The following is a 19,443-nucleotide window of genomic DNA, read 5'->3' as shown; positions in this document are numbered from 1 at the left end:
GGTGGGTGATGCGTGGCAGACTGGGAGACACACGGGGGAGAAGCGCCACGCACTGAATCTGGACAGCGCAGATGTGACGATATCGTCCGTGTGCTTTTTAATTTACTCGCGTGGTTTAAGGACCGTGTGACCCTCCAAGAGTGTTGTGCTGTGTGCGCCAGTCTTAAGAGACTCGCTGTCCTTGCTACGGGTTGGGCGGGACCGACACGCTTCTCAGGGTGCGGGGAGCCAGAGAACGAGAGCAATGCGGTGAGGCGCGAAGAGGAGAGGTGTGGCGGGCGAGCGCAAGCGTGTGGCACCCGGTGGTATTCCTTGAGGTGAATGCGTGTGTGGACTGAGGCGGCGGCCAGGCCAATGAAGAGAATAGGGACCAGGTAGGTGTGTGGCGGGAGCCGGGGTGAGCTGAGCTGGATAGGTGTCGGGTGGGCGGGTGGGTAGGGGAGTGCGTGGAAGATCGGTTTCCTGAGACTGGGGAGAGAGGTGCGGGGAACCGGCAGAGGTGGGTTGTGCTGGGGATCTGAGCTGGTGTAGGACAGGCGTTTGCGTCCCCGTGGAAGGAGTCAGAGCAGGGCGCCGCTAGGCCTTTGGGGCTGCAGGGCCAAAAGTCTACTGGGGGTGGGGGGGCGCTGCATGGGCCTGGAACCAAACCCGGATGTCCCGCGTGGCAGGCGAGAATCCTACCACTGAAACACACTAGCGCTGGCGGCATGTGGAAACAGAGGCTCAGACAGTGGCGTTCCTCTGCTCGCACGCTGCCACACGGCGCGCTCCCTCCACCCCCTTGCAACCTTGCCGGGTCGCCCGCGCATCTTGGTCCAGGCGCAGCCCCCGATTCCCGCGCTGGGGCAGCAGGGAGGGCGCACTGGGAGGTTCCGCTGCACCCGGCTACACGTCGGGGTGCGGCTATGCGTCCGGGTGGGCTTGCAGGGTGCTTTGTTGGGAGTCGTGGCAGGTTGGCTTCGGGGACCGTGGTGGGGGCGAGGGTGAGTCCGGGATGGTGGCGGGAGTGCGGTGTGTTTGGGGATGGGCACGTGCCAGGCACCTGCGGTGGGCAGGGGGAGGTAGTGGTGACGAGGCGTAGGTGGTTCGTAGAGTCCTATGACGCACAGGACGCTGTCACAGCAATCCTCGTTAGTATAGTGGTGAGTATCCCCGCCTGTCACGCGGGAGACCGGGTTCGATTCCCCGACGGGGAGAGGCAGTAGCCACTTTTGGTCTCCGACTCTCCCTGTGAGACCCAGCCTCTGGACCTCAAGGGACTTTCTCCTCCTCTCTCTGCCCTCCAGCGGAGAGCCCTCTCGTGCCTGGCCTCATCCACCCCTTCCCACATTCCCCTTTTACTCTCCCCCAGGGGTCACCCTGCACCCTGGCTGCCTTAACCCCACCCCTACCCCGCCTCCCTCCCTTCCTCCTCACGGGCCTCTTGGTCGCCTAAGCCCAGCGGCCTCCTCGCCCCCAACAGCTCCGGACTAGAGCCGCCCCCCAGACTGGGAGTGGAATGGGCTCCCTGCGACGCGCAGACCCGTGGGGGGCGGGGAGGGTGGTGTCGGCAAGGGGAGGGTACCGGTGAGAGTGCAGCGCGTGCGGGCTGCGGCCTCGCTGGGACCCTGGTGGAGAAGCGCTGTGGTGAGCAGGGTGCCGGACGACCGGTCAAGTCCGCGGGGCGGGCGGCGGGCGCGGAGCCGAGGGCCCATGAGCAGCAAGGCAGCTAGAGCGCCACCAGAGAGAGTCTGGCTGCCGGCGGGCGCGCTTGAGGGCCGGAGCAACGTCACCGGGCTTGCTCCTGTGGGTCGCGTGGCGACCTAGGCTGGCACCTAGGCAGCCGGGAGCTGAGGGCGGGAGGGGTGTCAGGGCGGGCAGTACCGGCCGAGTGGCGTTGGTGGTATAGTGGTGAGCATAGCTGCCTTCCAAGCAGTTGACCCGGGTTCGATTCCCGGCCAACGCACGAGGCCGGCCTTTTGCGGATGTCCAGGCGCGGCATTGGCCTGTAGGCTGTGTGCCAGTGTGAAGGGGAAAGAGGCGGGCGGGGCTTGGAGAGTGCTGCAGCCAGGAGTAGCGCTGCCAGAGCACGCGGATTTCCGGGGCTGGAGGTCAGCGGGCGGCTGGTCTTTGTTTTAAACCGAAGCCAGGGCTGGGCGCCAAGGTAGCGCCTGGCTACCTAGGCCCTGGTTTCAGTTGTGGCCAGCGTGGACCCCATGGCATCGCTCCCTGGTGGTCTAGTGGTTAGGATTCGGCGCTCTCACCGCCGCGGCCCGGGTTCGATTCCCGGTCAGGGAAGCTTTTCTTACTAGCTGCTCCTCGACCTTGCCGCGGCCTTCACGCCTACCCTTTTTGGCCAACTGACTGGCTCCCTTCTCCAGCGCCCACAACGTGCAGCCCGAGCCCTCGTGCATAACGCCTCCGCCCATTCGGCCTTTTGGCCTCGCTCGCGGGCTTCAGCCCTTCATCTTCTGCCCTCTCACCTGCGCAACGCTCGCTTCGCTCCCAGTCTCCCTCAGACACAGACTCCACTAGCCACGACAGCCTTTCTCCTGCCGTGGCTGCCAGCAGACACACACACACCACGCCATGCATGCGCGCGCACGCACACACACACACACACACACATTACGCACACACACATACACACATTACCGCGCGCGCGCGCACACACACACACACACACACACACACACTAAGCGAACACACGTAGCCACTCGCTTCTGGGCCCCGGACGGGCTAGCGCTCTCCAGCAGCGCTGCCCTCGCCAAGCGGAGCCTCGCGGCTCCCGCGCCACTTCCGCTCTCCCCGCTGCGGCGTCTGCGCCCACCGGTCCCGCCACTCGCGAGGCCTGCGGTCTGTGACGTCACCGCTCAGGCGGCCAAGCGCTCCGGCTTTCCCACGGCGCGCCCCGCCTCGAGCGCGGCCGGTGATCGGGCTCCACGCGTGTTGCTGGCTTGTGACCGCGAACGGGTGTGGACGTCGTGGGAGCCGAGGCTTCAGGCAAGGCTTTGGGAAGGCAGGGGAGTGACAGCCAAACTTTTTGGAAAATAAAATATTTTTATTGATTCTTGATATTTATGCATATTTATGGGGTACCTGCATAGAATGTGGAAGGATCCAGTCAGGGCGTCCATCACCTTGACTATTTATCATTGCTACTGACACGTGTTGAACACCTTTCAGGTCTTGTCTTCTAGCTATGTGGAAATATACACGTCATTGGTAATTACCTATATCCACTACAATCTGCTGTGGGAAATCAGAACTTACTCCTTCTATGTAACTGTACCCTCTAACAGCCCCTCTTCCATCTCCCCCCCTCCCCCCTGCCTCCCTCCTCACACCACCATGCCCCACCCCCTCCCACTCTTCCCAGACTCCACCTCCAGGAGATCAACTTCTTTAGCTCCCAGGTAAGAGTGAGAACACGCATGTTTGTCTTTCTGTGGCTGGCATATTTCACTTAACACAATGACCTCCAGCTGTATCCATGTTGCTGCAAAAGATAGGATTCCATTCCTTTCTATGGCCGAGTAGTATTCCATTGTGTATATCTACATCACGTTTTGTTTATCCATTCACCTGTTGATGGGCACTTAGGTCGATTCTGTGGTTTCACTATGGTGAATTGTGCTTCAGTAAACATGGGAGCACAGGTATCCCTTCGTCACGTGGATTTCCTCTCCTTTGGATGCAGACCCAGGAGTGTAATTGTTGGATCTATGAGAGGTCTAGTTATAGGTTTTTGAGCAGTCTCCGTACTGATGGGACTCATTTACGGTCCCATCACCAACAATGCAGGAGGGTTCCCCTTTCTCCACATTGGCCAGCATCTGTCATTGCCTGTCTTTTGGATGGGAGCCGTTCAACTGGGGCAACAGATGATACATCACGTTGTGGTTTTGATTTGCCTCTCCCCGATCCTTAGTGGTGTTCAGCATTTTTCCATATACCTGTCTGCCATTTGTATGTCTTCTTTTAAGAAATGCCTGTTCACATCTTTTGCCCAGTTTTGAATCCAATGGCTCATTTTTTGTTTTTTGTTTTTTGAGTTTTGTTTTGTTGTGCCATTGGGTTGTTTGAGCTCCTTATGCATTCTGGTTTTTAACCCTTGTCAGATGGACAGCTTGCAAATATTTTGTCCCATTGCCTGGGTTTTCTTTTCACTTTTCTGACTTTCCTTTGCTAAGCAGAAGTATTTTTGTTTTTTGTTTTGTTTTGTTTTGTTTTGTTTTGTTGTGTGTGTGTGTGTGTGTGTTTACCTTGATGCAGTGCCAATTGTGTATTTTTGAATTGGTTTCCTGTGCTTTGGAGGTCTCACACAAGAAATCTCTGTCAAGATCAATGTCCTGAAGCATTTGTCCAATGTTTCCTTCTAGCAGTTTCAGTTTCAGGTTTAGGTCTATGCCTTTAATCCATTTTGATTTGATTTTGGGTACAGTGAGATATAGGGGTCTAGTCTCCTTTTTCTGCAAATATTAATAGATATCCAATTTTCCCTCACACCAGTTATTGAAAAGACTGTCCTTCACCCACTGTATCCTCTTGGAACCGTGGTTGAAGGTGTTGTAACCCGTTTGCAGAATGGAGGATGAACACAGAACACAAAAAGACACACAGAAACACATAAAGACGGTTACAAGACTGTAGTGCATAACGCACCAGTGGTTTTATTTTTGTAACACAAAAATCAAAGTTAGTTCCTTTTACATGTCCACTCAGGTATGGCAGCAAACATGTAACCTAAGGACACAGATGTCTCCTGACTCAAGGTTTCCAGGCAGTTGCGCAAAGGGCCAGGCATAGATCACAGACCGAGATTAGCAAGGTTGGGCAAGGCTGCCACTGGGGGCATTTTTCGTCCCCAGTTCCTCTTAGGCCAATCCTCTGCAGCTGTGCTGCCTTAAGTAGCCCCCCCCTTTGAGGGGCTTACCCCTCATTGACTAACCAGCCATATTATGGGATTAAGCAGCAATCAAAAGAACAATGTGCTTATTGTGTGGCCTCCAGGCCTCCACTTATGGTGGGACTGGGCAGCTCTTGCCTCAATGCAGAAACTCAGGTCTATTGTTATGCCTCTAGGCAGCAACCATGTTTGTCACAAGGGCCTTGACTGGAACACATTACTTTCAAATGCTCTGGGCAGAAAGCATACATTACTCACTAAATTTAATTCTTCAACTAGGAAAATATATGTCAGTCCCCTACAGGAAGGTGCCTTGGTTGTAAATGCCTGTATTTATGTATGGGTTCTCTATTCTGTTCCATTGGTCTACGTGTCTGCTTTCATACCAGTCCCATACTGTTTTGGTTCCTATAGCCTTGCAGTACAGTAGCAAATCTGGTAGTGTGATGCCTTCAGCTGTGCTCTTTGTGCTCAGGACTGCTTTGGCCATTCCTGGTCTTTTCTTTTCTTTCCACTTTTTCTTTTTATAAGTATTTCCATACGAATTTTGGGATTCCCTCCTTCCCCCATTTCTGTGGGGATTGACATTCCCACCAACAGTGTGTAAGAGATTCCCTTTTCTCTGAATCCCCACCAGCATCTGTTATTTTTGGTATTTTAAGTACTAGCCATTCTGACTGGGTGAAGATGAGAGTTCATTGTGGTTTTGTTGGGCATTTCCCAGATGATGAGGGAGGTTGAGCATTTTTTCATATACCTGTTGGCCATTCGTCTCCCCTCGTTCCAGAAGTGTGTACTCATGAGCTTTGCTCCCGTTTTAAAGGGACTTTTTGTGGTGTTTGCTGTCAAGTTGTCTCAGTTGCTTTGTGTGTTTTGGATATCAAAATGAAGGTCAGCTGGGCTAGACTTACCCCGCAGAGAACGCAAAGAGTGGAGACTCTCAGCCGGTTGGGAAAGCCGCAAAGCCAAGTAGACTGGTGCGGGGGTGGGGAGATGCGTGTCCGAGAGACGTCTAGCCGGCATCCGATAGGCATTTCGTTCCCGACACTCTCTATCTGGTCTCCGAACCGCAAAGGACATAGCAAGAGCGCACCTAGTCCCAGCGCCTCGATTTCCTTGCTGATCATTTCCTCTTCCCGCCTTACCTGCTGTCTACTACCCGGCTCTCCACCCGCAGCCCGTCGCTCTGTCTATCCGTCTCATTCTGTGGCTGCTCCCAAAGCACACCGCAGGGTTCAGTCCACTGTGTGCTAGAACTTCATTGGGAGGCCCAGCTACGACCAACTCAGTGAGGTGACTGTGGCAGGGGACTCTGAGGCCTCGGTATCACGTGGGGAGACGAGCCCACGTAGGGACAGCGGAGCTTGCCATCATGGGTGGAGGTTCTCTTGCGAGTGTGTTGTGGTTGGGTGTGAGTGGGTGGCAGGGATGTACGGGGTGTCCCTTCCCGTGAGTGGCATCTCCTGCAGCTCAGTGCAAAGGACATGACACCAAAAAGGAGAGGGACACCCACCACAGTGCGGGGAGTAGCGGTGTGTCGGGGCTGTGGGTGGGGTGCATGGTGTGGGTGTGGGGGAGAAGGAGGCCAGGGTGCCCGGGTGGAGCTCGGGACTCGCTGGTCGGGGCTGGGGCTGCGGCTGGCCAATCAGGCGGGGCTTCTGCAGACCCGGTGGGGAGTGGGCCCGCGTGATCTCGGGTGGCGGGGGAGGTGGCAGGTGTCTCCAGAGCGTGTGGGAGGCGAGGAGAAGGGGGGAGGCGGATCGTTAGAGCAGGACATGTGAGAAAGAGGCCAGGGGAAGGTTGTCTCGGTGTTTGTGTATCTGCTTGTGTGTGTGTGTTTCTCTGTGTGTGCGTTGGTGCCAGAGGGCCTGGGATGGGTGTAGAGAGGTGGGTGGGTGGGTTGGGGTCCGTCAGGGGAGAAGGAGAGGTGGGGCAGTGTGGGAGGTGGCGCAGGGAGGGCGAGACTCGAGTCTGGCAGGAAAAGCAGATCGCCAGCGTGTGCAAGGAGGCTGTGGCCCAGGCAAGATCCAAGACGGAAGCCGGTGCGGTCAGAGGGGAGCCCAGCGGGCGAAATCGGGGTGCTGGGCCGCCATACGGTCAGACTAACGAGGGAGGCTGGGGGTGAAGGCTGGTGGGGAGCAGGCAAGGGTAAGGCTGAGAGCGAGAGAGCGGGTGTGGGCAAGGTGCTAAAGGGGTAGAGGATCCAACTGGACCCGAGACCTAAATAACCCTCAGCAGGACAGACAGAGTCTCAGGTGAGTGTTTGGGGCTGAGAGTAGAAGAGACCCGAGGGACAGATAAGCCACTGCAGGACCCTGGCGGAAGCTGGGTATTGGGGTTCGGGCGGGGTTCCCGGTGGCGGTGGGTGGTGCGTGGCGGACTGGGAGACACACCGGGGAGGAGCGCCACGCACTGAATATGCACCGCGCAGATGCGACGATCTCGTCCGTGTGCCTTTGAATTTACTCGCGTGTTTTAAGGACCGTGTGACCCTCCAGGGGAATGTGCTGTGTGCGCCAGTCTTCAGAGACTCGCTGTCCTTGCTACGGGTTGGGCGGCCCCGACACGCTTCTCAGGGTGCGGGGAGCAGAGAGGGAGCAATGCGGAGAAACGCAAAGAGGAGAGGTGTGTCGGGCGAGCGGAAGCGTGTGGCGGCGGTGGTATTCCTTGAGGTGAATGCGTGTGTGGACGGAGGCGGCGGCCAGGCCAGTGAAGAGAATCGGGGCCAGGTAGGTGTGTGGCGGGAACCGGGTTGAGTTGAGTTGGAAAGGCGTCTGGTGGGTAGGGGAACGGACAGAGGCGGTTTGTGCGGGTGGTCTGAACCGGTGTAGAAGGGGTCCTGTCTCGGGGTGGAAGGAGGCAGAGTGGAGCACCGCCAGGCCTTTCGGGCTGCAGGGCCAAAAGGCATGGCGAGATGCATGGGCCGGGAATCGAACCCGGGCCTCCCGCGTGGCAGGCGAGAATTCTACCACTGAACCACCCATGCACTGGCGACACCCTCCCTTGGATGGTCCCACAGTGAAGCTCGACACCAGCCGCCAGCCTCTGACCACCACCTGCCCTGGGCATCCTCTGCGTTTGAGCGCGCACCAGGGGCACAAGAGCCGACGGTCGGCCAGTAGGAGAGACGCGGGTCCCGTCGAGGGTGCTCGGGCGCGCGCTTAGGGAGAGCGGCAGGTACGCCCGGCCCTGCGCTTTCTCTGTCGCCCAAGGCGGCCAGACCGGCTGTCGGTGTCGCCAGAGGAAGCCAGGAGAGGGACCGGCCCGGCCCGCGCCCGGACGCCAGGCGGGTGCCGCGAGGGTGGGTGACAGGACGGATGTCGGTGGTTGCCCCTGGTTGCAGAAGTGCGCGGCTCGGAGAGCGTGCGGCTCTCCTGGCGGCGGGAGCTGGAGGGTGAACCGGTGCGGGGGGCTCTCTGCAGCGGACGGCCCGGCGGAACGCTTGGGCTGAGGCGGTGCAAACGCGGCCGGCTGTGTTGCAGGGAGGAGGGGTGAGGGGCGTACAGGGATGCGGCAGGGGACGGGCGGAGGAGCACTGCGTGAACGAGCAAGATGGACAGCGAGGTGCAGACGCGTCCAGGTGCAGGCCCGTCAGAGGGATGTGCGCGTCGGCGTTCGCGGGTCTGTGCGGATGTGAATTGGCAGAGGGTGGAGGGCGCTGGCTCCTGGGACTCGGGTATTTCTGCGAGGCCAGCGCGTGAGCAGGACGAAGGGATGTGCCTGAGCAGTAGCTGCCTTTGAGAGGGGTGCGTCCAGGGCACGGGAGTCTGGTGAGCGGGCGGGAGCATGTCCGGGAGGCGGGAAGGCAGAGTAAGCAGGGTACAGGGTAAGGTGGTGAGGGTTGCGATGGTTTTTTCTCCAGTCCTGGGGGACCGGGCATCTGCGGGCGGGTGGGCTAAAAGGTAGGCTTGTCAGGAGTGGGATTCGAACCCACGCCTCCAGGGGAGACTGCGACCTGAACGCAGCGCCTTAGACCGCTCGGCCATCCTGACGTCGGGCATTTACCTGGCGCCGCTCCCCTGGCTGCCAAGCAGCGCCAACGTAGGCGACCATGGCCCGCGCCTGTCCTGGTGCGCAAACTTTGGGCCGCGCAGTCAGAGCGCTAGTGATGCAAGCAGTCGCGGCTCTTTCCTCTCCAGCGTGCACGCCGCCACCCTGCAGCCAGCCGGGGCCGCGTTGGGCCAGCCTGCCGTCGGCCGCCACCCGCGCCTCTGCTCCCGCGCTTCCAATGGCGCGCGCCCCCCACCCCCTGGCAGCATTGCTCGCTCGCCCGCGCATCTTGGTCCAGGCGCAACCCCCGATTCCCGCGCTGGGGCAGCAGGGAGGGCGCACTGGGAGGTTCCGCTGCACCGGGCTACACGTCGGGGTGCGGCTCAGCGTCCGGGTGGGCTCTGAGGGTGCTTTGTTGGGAGTCGCAGCAGGTTGGCCTCAGCGACCGTGGTGGGGGCCGAGGTGAGGCCGGGGCGGCGGCGGTAGTGAGGTGTGTTGTGGGGCGGACACGTGCAGGACACCTATGGTGGGCCGGGGAGGTGGTGGTGACGAGGATTCGGTGGTGGCAGACATCATTGATACCCAAGATGCTACCAGAGTCGTCCTCGTTAGTATAGTGGTGAGTATCCCCGCCTGTCACGCGGGAGACCGGGGTTCGATTCCCCGACGGGGAGAGATCAGCCATTTTTGGCCACCGCCTCGGTCCCAAACGCTCCACGAGAGAACCAGCCTCAGGATCTCAAGGGGCCTTCTCCCCCTCTATCCGCCCTCCAGCCGGGAGCCCTCTGGTTCCCGGCCCGCACGGGCTCCATCCCATATCCCCCTTTACTCCCTCCCCCAGGGGCCACCCTGCACCCTGGCTCCCTTAACCCCACCCCCACCCCGCCTCCTTCCCTTCCTCCTCGCCGGCCTCTTGGTCGCCTAAGCCCAGCGGCCTCCTCGCGCCCCCACAGCTCCTGACGAGCGTCTCCCCCCAAACTGGGAGTGGTTTGGTCTCCCTGCGACCCAAAGGCCCGTGGGGGGCGGGGAGGGTGGTGTCGGCAAGGGGAGGGTACCGGTGACAGTGCTGCGCGTGCGGGCTGTGGCCTCGCCAGGCCCCTGGTGGAGAAGCGCTGTGGTGAGCAGGGTGCCGGACGACCGGTCAAGCCCGCGGGGCGGGCGGCGGGCGCGGAGCCGAGGGCCCATGAGCAGCAAGGCAGCTGGAGCCTCACCAGAGAGAGGCTGGCTGCCGGCGGTGGCGCGGGAGGGCCGGAGCAGCTGCACCGGTCCTGCTCCTGTAGGGTGCGCGGGGACCTAGGCTTGCGCCCAGGCAGCGCGGAGGTGAGGGTGGAAGGTGCGTCCGGGGCCAGGCTGCGCCGGCCGTCGTCTGCGCCCTGGTGGTAGCCCGAGGACTGTGTAGCGCAACTACGCTGGGCAAGTGGTGTTGGTGGTATAGGGGTGAGCATAGCTGTCTTCCGAGCATTGGACCTAGGTTCAATTCCCGACCAAAGCACTAGGCTGACATTTTGCGGAGGTCCAGGCGCGGGGCATTGGCCTGTAGGCTGTGTGCCAGTGTGGAGGGGAAGGAGGCGGGCGGGGCTTAGAGGGTGCTGCAAGCAGGAGTAGCGCTGCAGGGCACGCGGATTTCCGGGGGCGGAGGTCAGCGGGCGGCTGGCCTTTGTTTTAAACCGGAGCCGAGGCCGGGCGCCAAGGTAGCACCTGGCTTTTGCGACCATGGTTCTGGTTCCAGTGTGGCAAACGTGGACCACAGACCGTCGCTCCCTGTGGGTCTAGTGGTTAGGATTCGGCGCTCTCCCCTATGCGGTCCAGGTTCGATTCCAGGTCACGGAAGCATTTCTTCTTTCTCGCTGCTGCTCTACCTTGCCGCCGCCTTCACACCTCCCATTTGGCCAACTGACTGGCTCCCTTCTCCAGCGCCCACCATGTGCAGCCCAAGACCTCGCGCCTGTCCCTCCGGCCATCCGGCATCGCTGGCAGCCTTCAGCCCTTCACCTTCTGCCCTTCCCTTGCGTGACGCTGGCCTCGCTCCCAGTCTCCCTCAGACCCAGACTCCACTGGCCACGACAGCCTTTCTCCTCCCGTAGCTGCCAGCAGACACACAAACACCATGCCACGCATGCGCGCGCGCGCACACACACACACACACACACACACACACACACACACACACACTAAGCGAACACACGTAGCCACTCGCTTCTGGCCCCCGGACGGGCTAGCGCTCTCCAGCAGCGCTGCCCTCGCCAAGCGGAGCCTCGCGGCTCCCGCGCCACTTCCGCTCTCCCCGCTGCGGCGTCTGCGCCCACCGGTCCCGCCACTCGCGAGGCCTGCGGTCTGTGACGTCACCGCTCAGGCGGCCAAGCTCCGGCTTTCCCACAGCGCGTCCCGCCTCGAGCGCGGCCGGTGATCGGGCTCCACGCGTGTTGCTGGCTTGTGACCGCGAACGGGTGTGGACGTCGTGGGAGCCGAGGCTTCAGGCAAGGCTTTGGGAAGGCAGGGGAGTGACAGCCAATCTTTTTGAAAAATAAAATATTTTTATTGATTCTTGATATCTGTGCATATTTATGGGGTACCTGCATAGAATGTGGAAGGATCCAGTCAGGGCGTCCATCACCTTGACTATTTATCATTGCTACTGACACGTGTTGAACACCTTTCAGGTCTTGTCTTCTAGCTATGTGGAAATATACACGTCATTGGTAATTACCTATATCCACTACGATCTGCTGTGGGAAATCAGAACTTACTCCTATGTAACTGTCTGTACCTTCTAACAGCCCCTCTTCCTTCTCCCCCCCTCACCCCTCCCTCCCTCCTCACACCACCATGCCCCACCCCCTCCCACTCTTCCCAGACTCCACCTCCAGGAGATCAACTTCTTTAGCTCCCAGGTAAGAGCGAGAACACGCATGTTTGTCTTTCTGTGGCTGGCATATTTCACTTAACACAATGACCTCCAGCTGTATCCATGATGCTGCAAAAGATAGGATTCCATTCCTTTCTATGGCCTAGTAGTATTCCATTGTGTATATCTACATCACGTTTTGTTTATCCATTCACCTGTTGATGGGCACTTAGGTCAATTCCCTGGTTTCACTATGGTGAATTGTGCTTCAGTAAACATGGGAGCACAGGTATCCCTTTGTCATGTGGATTCCCTTTCCTTTGGATGCAGACCCAGGAGTATAATTGTTGGATCTATGGGAGGGCTAGTTATAGGTTTTTGAGCAGTCTCCGTACTGTTCTAGACTCATTTACGGTCCCATCACCAACAATGCAGGAGCGTTCCCCTTTCTCCACATTGGCCAGCATCTGTCATTGCCTGTCTTTTGGATGGGAGCCGTTCAACTGGGGCGACAGATGATACATCACGTTGTGGTTTTGATTTGCCTCTCCCCGATCCTTAGTGGTGTTCAGCATTTTTCCATATACCTGTCTGCCATTTGTATGTCTTCTTTTAAGAAATGCCTGTTCAGATCTTTTGCCCAGTTTTGAATCCATTTGTTCTTTTTTTGTTTTTTTGTGTTTTTTTTTGGGGGGGGGTATATGTTTTGTTGTGCCATCGGGTTGTTTGAGGTCCTTATGCATTCTGGTTATTATCCATTGTCAGATGAACAGCTTGCAAATATTTTGTCCCATTGCCTGGGTTTTCTTTTCACTTTTCTGACTTTCCTTTGCTGAGCAGAAGAATTTTTGTTTTTTGGTTTTTTTTTTTTTTGTGTGTGTGTGTGTGTTGTTGGGTGTGTGTGTGTGTGTGTGTGTGTGTTTACCTTGATGCAGTACCAATTGTGTATTTTAGCTTTGGTTGCCTGTGCTTTGGAGGTCTTACACAAGAACTCTCTGCCCAGATCAATGTCCTGAAGCATTTGTCCATGTTTCCTTCTAGCAGTTTCAAAGTTTGAGGTCTTAAGTCTAAGCCTTTAATCCATTTTGATTTGATTTCTGGGTACAGTGAGATATAGGAGTCTAGTCTCCTTTTTCTGCAAATATTAATAGATGTCCAGTTGTCCCTCATGCCAGTTATTGAAAAGACTGTCCTTTGCCCATTGTATGCTCTTGGAACCATGGTCGAAGGTGTTGTGGCCCGTTTGCAGGACAGAGGATGAACACAGAACACAAAAAGACACACAGACACAAAGATGGTTACCAGACTGCAGTGCACAATGCACCAGTGGTTTTATTTTTATACCACAAAAATCAAAGTTAGTTCCTCGTACTTGTCCACCCTGGTGTGGCAGCGATAGCCATAAATTCCAGAACACGTAGCCTAAGGACACAGTTGTCTCCTGGCTCAAGGTTTCCAGGCAGTTGCTCCAGGCGCCAGGCATAGATCACAGACCAAGATTAGCAAGGTTGGGCAAGGCCGCCACTGGGGGCATTTTTCATCCCCAGTTCCTCTTAGGCCAATCCTCTGCAGCTGTGCTGGCTTAGGTCACCCGTCCCTTGAGGGGTCTTACCTGTCATTAACTAACCAGACATCTTATGGGATTAAGCAGCAATCAAAAGAACAATGTGCTTATTGTGTGGCCTCCAGGCCTCCACTTATGGTGGGACTGGGCAGCTCTTGCCTCAATGCAGAAACTCAGGTCTATTGTTATGCCTCTAGGCAGCAACCATGTTTGTCACAAGGGCCTTGACTGGAACACATTACTTTCAAATGCTCTGGGCAGAAAACATACATTACTCACTAAATTTAATTCTTCAACTAGGAAAATATATGTCAGTCCCCTATAGGAAGGTGCCGTGGTTGTAAATGCCTGTATTTATGTATGGGTTCTCTATTCTGTTCCATTGGTCTACGTGTCTGCTTTCATACCAGTCCCATCATGTTTTGGTTCCTATAGCCTTGCAGTACAGTAGCAAGTCCGGTAGTGTGATGCCTCCAGCTGTGTTCTTTATGCTCAGAGTTGCTTTGGCCATTCCTGGTCTTTTCATTTCTTTCTCTTTTCTCTTTTTAGAAGTGTTTCCATACGAATTTTGGGATTCCCTCCTTCCCCCATTTCTGTGGGGATTGGCATTCCCACCAACAGTGTGTAAGAGATTCCCTTTTCTCCGCATCCCCGCCAGCACCTGTTACTTTTGGTCATTTAAGTACTAGCCATTCCTGGGTGCAGATCAGAGCTAATTGTGGTTTTGTTGGGCATTTCCCAGATGATGAGGGAGGTTGAGCATTTTTTCACATACCTGTTGGCCATTCGTCTGTCTTCTTTGGAGACGTGTGTACTCATGAGCTTTGCTCCCATTTTAATGGGACTTTTTGTGGTGTTGGCTGTCGAGTTGTCTGGGTTGCTTTGTGTGTTTTGGATATGAAAATGAAGCTTGAGAAGTCTACTGCACTAGATCTACCTGGCAGGGAAGGTGGAAGCATGGAGACTCTCAGCCGGTTGAGAAAGCCGCACAGACAGGCAGACCGGCGCTGGGGTGGGGAGATGTGTGTTGGTAGAGACGTCTAGATGACATCCGATGGGCATTTATTCCCGACACTCTTCATCTGGTCTCCAGATGGCAAGTGACATAGCGAGAACGCCCCTAGTCCCGGCGCCTCGATTTCCTTTCTAATCGTTTCCCCTTCCCGCATGACCTGCTGTCTACTACCTGGCTCTCCAGCCGCCGCCCGTCGCCCTGTCTATCGGTCTCATTCTGTGGCTGCTTCCCAAAGCACACCGCAGGGCTCAGTCTACTGCATGCCAGAACTTCACTGGCAGGTCCAGTTGACGTCCAACGTACTGCACTAATGTGCAACTTGACTGTCTGAATGTCGCAGGGGAATTTGAGGCCTCGGTATCACGTGGGGAGACGAGCCCATGTCGGGACAGCCGAGCTTGCCATCACGGGTGGAAGTTCTCTCTCGAGTGTGTTGTGAGTGGGTGGCAGGGATGTACGGGGTATCCCTTCCTGTGAATGACATCTCACGCAGCCCAGGGCAAAGGACATGACACCAAAAAGGGGAGGGAGGCCCACTCACAGTGCCGGGAGTAGCGGTGTGCCGGGGCTGTGGGTGGGGAGCACAGTGTGGGTGTTGGGGGGAGAAGGAGGCCAGGGTGTCCGGGTAGTGCTCGTGACTCGATGATCGAGGCTGTGGGTGTGGCTAGCCAGTCAGGCGGGGCTTCTGCAAACCCGGTGGGGAGTGGGCCCGTGTGATCTCGGGTGGCGGGGGAGGTGGCAGATGTCTCTGGAGCCTGTGGGAGGCCAGGAGAAGGGGGAATACGCGTCGTTAGAGCAGGACGTGAGACAGATGCGGGAAAGGTGGGTCTCGGTGTTTGTGTGTGTGTGTTGGCACTCTCGGGCCCAGGTGGGTGGGTGGGTTATGGTTGGTGGGTTGGTTGGGGTGGGTCAGGGAAGAAGGAGAGGTGGGGACAGTGTCGGAGGTGGCGGAGGGCGAGACTCGAGTCTGGCAGGAAGAGCAGATCGCCAGCGTGTGCAAGGAGGCTGTGGCCCAGGCAAGATCCAAGACGGAAGCCGGTGCGGTCAGAGGGGACCCGAGCGGGCGAGATGGGGTGCTGGGCCGCCATAGGGTCAGAGTAACGAGGGAGGCTGGGGGTGAAGGCTGGTGGGGAGCAGGCAAGGGTAAGGCTGAGAGCGAGAGAGCGGGTGTGGGCAAGGTGCGAAAGGGGTAGAGGATCCAACTGGACCCGAGACCTAAATAACCCTCAGCAGGACAGACATTCAGAGTCTCAGGTGAGTGTTTGGGGCTGAGAGTGGAAGAGACCCGAGGGACAGATACGCAACTGCAGGACCCTGGCGAACGCTGCGGGTTGGGGTTCGGGCGGGGTTCCGGGTGGCGGTGGGTGGTGCGTGGCGGACTGGGAGACACACGGGGGAGAAGCGCCACGCACTGAATATGCACCGCGCAGATGCGACGATCTCGTCCGTGTGCCTTTGAATTTACTCGCGTGGTTTAAGGACCGTGTGACCCTCCAGGGGAATGTGCTGTGTGCGCCAGTCTTCAGAGACTCGCTGTCCTTGCTACGGGTTGGGCGGCCCCGACACGCTTCTCAGGGTGCGGGGAGCCAAGGAGGGAGCAATGCGGAGAAACGCGAAGAGGAGAGGTGTGGCAGGTGAGCGCAAGCGTGTGGCTCCCGGTGGTATTCCTTGAGGTGAGTGCGTGTGCGGACGGGATGGAGGCGGCGGCGAGAATCGGGGCCAGGTAGGTGTGTGGCGGGAGCAGGGTGAGTTGAGTTGGAAAGGTGTCTGGTGGCAAGGGAAGCGCGTGGATGACCGGATTCACGGGACGGTGGGTGGACGGACAGAGGCGGGTTTTGCGGGCAGGCTGAGCAGGAGAGTAGGAGAAGTGTTCGTGTCTCCGGTGGAAGGAGGCAGAGTGGAGCACCGCCAGGTCTTTCGGGCTGCAGGGCCAAAAGGCATGGTGAGATGCATGGGCCGGGAATCGAACCCGGGCCTCCCGCGTGGCAGGCGAGAATTCTACCACTGAACCACCCATGCGCTGGTGACATGTGCCAACAGATGGTCACATGGTGGAACTCGCTTCCAGCCGCGGGCCCCTGGCCACCACCTGCCCTGGGCATCATCTGTGTTTGATGGCGCACCAGGGGCCCAATGGGGCCCGGAACCAACAGTCACCCAGTAGGAGAGGCGCGGGTCCTGTCGAGGGTGCTCGGGCGCGCGCTTAGGGAGAGCGGCGGGTACGCCCGGCCCTGCGCTTTCTCTGTCACCCAGGGCGGCCGGACGGGCTGTCGGTGTCGCCAGAGGAAGCCAGGAGAGGGACCGGCCTGGCCCGCGCCGGGGCGCCAGCCGGGTGCCGCGAGGGTGGGTGACAGGACGGATGTCGGTGGTTGCCCCTGGTTGCAGAAGTGCGCGGCTCGGAGAGCGTGCGGCTCTCCTGGCGGCGGGAGCTGGAGGGTGAACCGGTGCGGGGGGCTCTCTGCAGCGGACGGCCCGGCGGAACGCTTGGGCTGAGGCGGTGCAAACGTGGCCGGCTGTGTTGCAGGGAGGAGGGGTGAGGGGCGTACAGGGGTGCGGCAGGGGACGGGCGGAGGAGCACTGCGTGAACGAGCAAGATGGACAGCGAGGTGCAGACGCGTCCAGGTGCGGGCCCGTCAGAGGGATGTGCGCGTCGGCGTTCGCGGGTCTGTGCGGATGTGATTGGCAGAGGGTGGAGGGCGCTGGCTCCTGGGACTCGGGTATTTCTGCGAGGCCAGCGCGTGAGCAGGACGAAGGGATGTACCTGAGCAGTAGCTGCCTTTGAGAGGGGTGCGTCCAGAGCGGGGATCTGGTGAGTGGGCGGGAGCGTGTCCGGGAGGCTGGAAGGCAGGGTAAAGGGTAAGGTGGTGAAGGGTTGCGGTAGTCTTTCCTCCGGCCCTAGGGGACCGGGCATCCGCGGGAGAGTGGGTAAAAAGCATGCTTGTCAGGAGTGGGATTCGAACCCACGCCTCCAGGGGAGACTGCGACCTGAACGCAGCGCCTTAGACCGCTCGGCCATCCTGACGGTGGGACTGTGCTTGTCACCGCTCACCTCTCTGTGAGGTGGCGGGAGCGCTGGCGCCCTGGGCCGGTGCCTGTCCTGATGCGCAAACGACGGGCCGCGCCGTATAGGGGCAGTGGTGGGAGTAGTCGCGGCTCTTTCTGCTCCAGAGTGCCCGCTGCTACCCCTGACCCAGCTCGGGCCGCGTGGGACCAGCCTGCCGCCGGACGCCACCAGCTCCTAGCCCGCGCGCTGCGGCACGGCGCGCTCCCTCCACCCCCTCGCAACCTTGCTCGGTCGCCCGCGCCTCTTGGTCCAGGAGCAGCCCCCGATTCCTGCGCTGCAGGCAGCAGGGAGGGCGCACTGGGAGGTCCCACTGCCCCGGGCTACACGTCGGGGGACGGCTCTGCGTCCGGGTGGGCTCAGAGGGTGCTTTGTTGGGAGTCGCGGCAGGTTGGCTTCGGCGACCAGGGTGAGGGCAGAAGTGAGGCCACGGCGGCGGCTGGAGTGGGGTGTGTTGGGGGACGGGCACGTGCAGGGCTCCTGGGATAGGCAGGGGGAGGTAGGCCGGAGGAGACGTCAGCCGGTCGCTGAGGGTTCTCACACCGGACCGCTGCCACCACCTTCCTCGTTAGTATAGTGGTGAGTATCCCCGCCTGTCACGCGGGAGACCGGGGTTCGATTCCCCGACGGGGAGGCAGCTCATATTTTTGGCCACCGCCTGGCCCCATGCGGGACCCAGACTTTGGCCCCCTAGGGCCCTTCTCCTCTCTCGACCCTCCAGCCGGAAGCCCTCTCGTGGCTGGCCCGCTTGGGCCCCATCCCACATCCCCCTTTCGCCCTCCCCCAGGGGCCACCCTGCACCCTGGCTCCCTTGACCCCACCCCCACCCCGCCTCCTTCCCTTCCTCCTCGCCGGCCTCTTGGTCGCCAAAGCGGGCGCCTCCTCGCGCCCCCACAGCTCCGGTTGAGCGTCGCCCCCCGAACTGGGAGTGGTAATAGGCTCCCTGCGAGGCAGAGGCCCGTGGGGGGCGGGAGGGCGGAATGCGGAGGGTGGTGTCGGCAAGGGGAGTGTACGGGTGAGAGTGCAGCGCGTGCGGGCTGTGGCCTCCCCGGGTCCCTGGTGGAGGAGCGCTGTGGTGAGCAGGGTGCCGGACGACCGGTCAAGCCCGGGGGGCGAGGGAGGGCAGACGCGTAGCCAAGGCCCATGAGCATCAAGGCATAGCGAACGCCACCAGAGAGAGTCTGGCCGGCCGGAGGCCGCGCGGGAAGGCCGGATCACCTTCGCTGGGCTTGCTTGTGTGGGGCGCGCTGCGACCTAGGCTTGATCCTAGGCACCCGGGAGCTGAGGGCGGGAGGGCGTTGAGTCCAGGCTGCGCCAGCGTCAGCAACTGCCCAGGATAAGTTGCGTTGGTGGTATAGTGGTGAGCATAGCTGCCTTCCAAGCAGTTGACCCGGGTTCGATTCCCGGCCAACGCACTAAGCGGTCCTTTTGCGTAAGTCCACGCGCAGGGCTTGGCCTATAGGCTGCATGCCACTGTAGAGGGGAAGGATGCGCGCGGCTTGGATGGCACGCTGATTGCCGGGGTTGCAGGTGCCTGTTTTTCGTTTTAAACGGAAGCCCTGGCGGGGCGCCAAGGTAGGGCCTGGCTTTTACCTCAGAGGCACTGGGTCCAGGAGGCGGAAGCGTTATGAATAAGCTATCACTCCCTGGTGGTCTAGTGGTTAGGATTCGGCGCTCTCACCGCCGCGGCCCGGGTTCGATTCCCGGTCAGGGAAGCTTTATTTTCTCGCTGCTGCTAGACCTTGCCAGTGCCTGGCTTTACATCTCCCATTTTGGCCAGCAGACTGGCTCACTTCTCCAGCGCCCACTACATGCAGCCAGAGCCCTCCACCCATCAGGCCTTTTGGCATAGCTCGTCGCCTTCAGGCCTTCATGTTCTGCCCTTCCCTTGCCTGATGCTCGCCTCGCTCCGAGTCTTCCTCAGACCCAGTCTCCACTGGCCACGACAGCCTTTCTCCTGTGGCTGCCAGCAGACACACACACACCACGCCAGGCACAGGCGCGCACGAGCCCGCGCGCGCACACACACACACATTAGCGCGCGCACACACCCACATTACGCGAACACACATACCCTCTC

The 19,443-nt window shown here is 59.2% G+C and overlaps 10 non-coding genes across 10 annotated transcripts; 6 read left to right on the top strand and 4 right to left on the bottom strand.

Moving 5' to 3' along the window:
* The first annotated feature begins 1,873 nt into the window (after positions 1 to 1,873).
* TRNAG-UCC (transfer RNA glycine (anticodon UCC)) lies at positions 1,874 to 1,945 on the top strand. Its single transcript has one exon. It is a non-coding gene; the product is annotated as a tRNA-Gly (tRNA).
* Positions 1,946 to 2,205: 260 nt separating this feature from the next.
* On the top strand, positions 2,206 to 2,277 carry TRNAE-CUC (transfer RNA glutamic acid (anticodon CUC)). The gene has a single exon. It is a non-coding gene; the product is annotated as a tRNA-Glu (tRNA).
* Positions 2,278 to 7,803: 5,526 nt separating this feature from the next.
* On the bottom strand, positions 7,804 to 7,874 carry TRNAG-GCC (transfer RNA glycine (anticodon GCC)). Its single transcript has one exon. It is a non-coding gene; the product is annotated as a tRNA-Gly (tRNA).
* A 923-nt stretch (positions 7,875 to 8,797) lies between these two features.
* On the bottom strand, positions 8,798 to 8,880 carry TRNAL-CAG (transfer RNA leucine (anticodon CAG)). Its single transcript has one exon. It is a non-coding gene; the product is annotated as a tRNA-Leu (tRNA).
* A 600-nt stretch (positions 8,881 to 9,480) lies between these two features.
* Positions 9,481 to 9,552, top strand: TRNAD-GUC (transfer RNA aspartic acid (anticodon GUC)). The gene has a single exon. It is a non-coding gene; the product is annotated as a tRNA-Asp (tRNA).
* Positions 9,553 to 16,250: 6,698 nt separating this feature from the next.
* Positions 16,251 to 16,321, bottom strand: TRNAG-GCC (transfer RNA glycine (anticodon GCC)). Its single transcript has one exon. It is a non-coding gene; the product is annotated as a tRNA-Gly (tRNA).
* Positions 16,322 to 17,241: 920 nt separating this feature from the next.
* TRNAL-CAG (transfer RNA leucine (anticodon CAG)) lies at positions 17,242 to 17,324 on the bottom strand. Its single transcript has one exon. It is a non-coding gene; the product is annotated as a tRNA-Leu (tRNA).
* A 601-nt stretch (positions 17,325 to 17,925) lies between these two features.
* Positions 17,926 to 17,997, top strand: TRNAD-GUC (transfer RNA aspartic acid (anticodon GUC)). Its single transcript has one exon. It is a non-coding gene; the product is annotated as a tRNA-Asp (tRNA).
* Positions 17,998 to 18,706: 709 nt separating this feature from the next.
* Positions 18,707 to 18,778, top strand: TRNAG-UCC (transfer RNA glycine (anticodon UCC)). Its single transcript has one exon. It is a non-coding gene; the product is annotated as a tRNA-Gly (tRNA).
* Positions 18,779 to 19,006: 228 nt separating this feature from the next.
* On the top strand, positions 19,007 to 19,078 carry TRNAE-CUC (transfer RNA glutamic acid (anticodon CUC)). The gene has a single exon. It is a non-coding gene; the product is annotated as a tRNA-Glu (tRNA).
* Positions 19,079 to 19,443: the final 365 nt, after the last annotated feature.

This window comes from Microcebus murinus, chromosome 2, assembly GCF_040939455.1.
Source record: "Microcebus murinus isolate Inina chromosome 2, M.murinus_Inina_mat1.0, whole genome shotgun sequence".
Classification (NCBI taxonomy): Eukaryota; Metazoa; Chordata; class Mammalia; order Primates; family Cheirogaleidae; genus Microcebus; species Microcebus murinus.
Note: the sequence above shows the minus strand (reverse complement) of the source record. Positions and strands in the feature narration are given on the sequence as shown.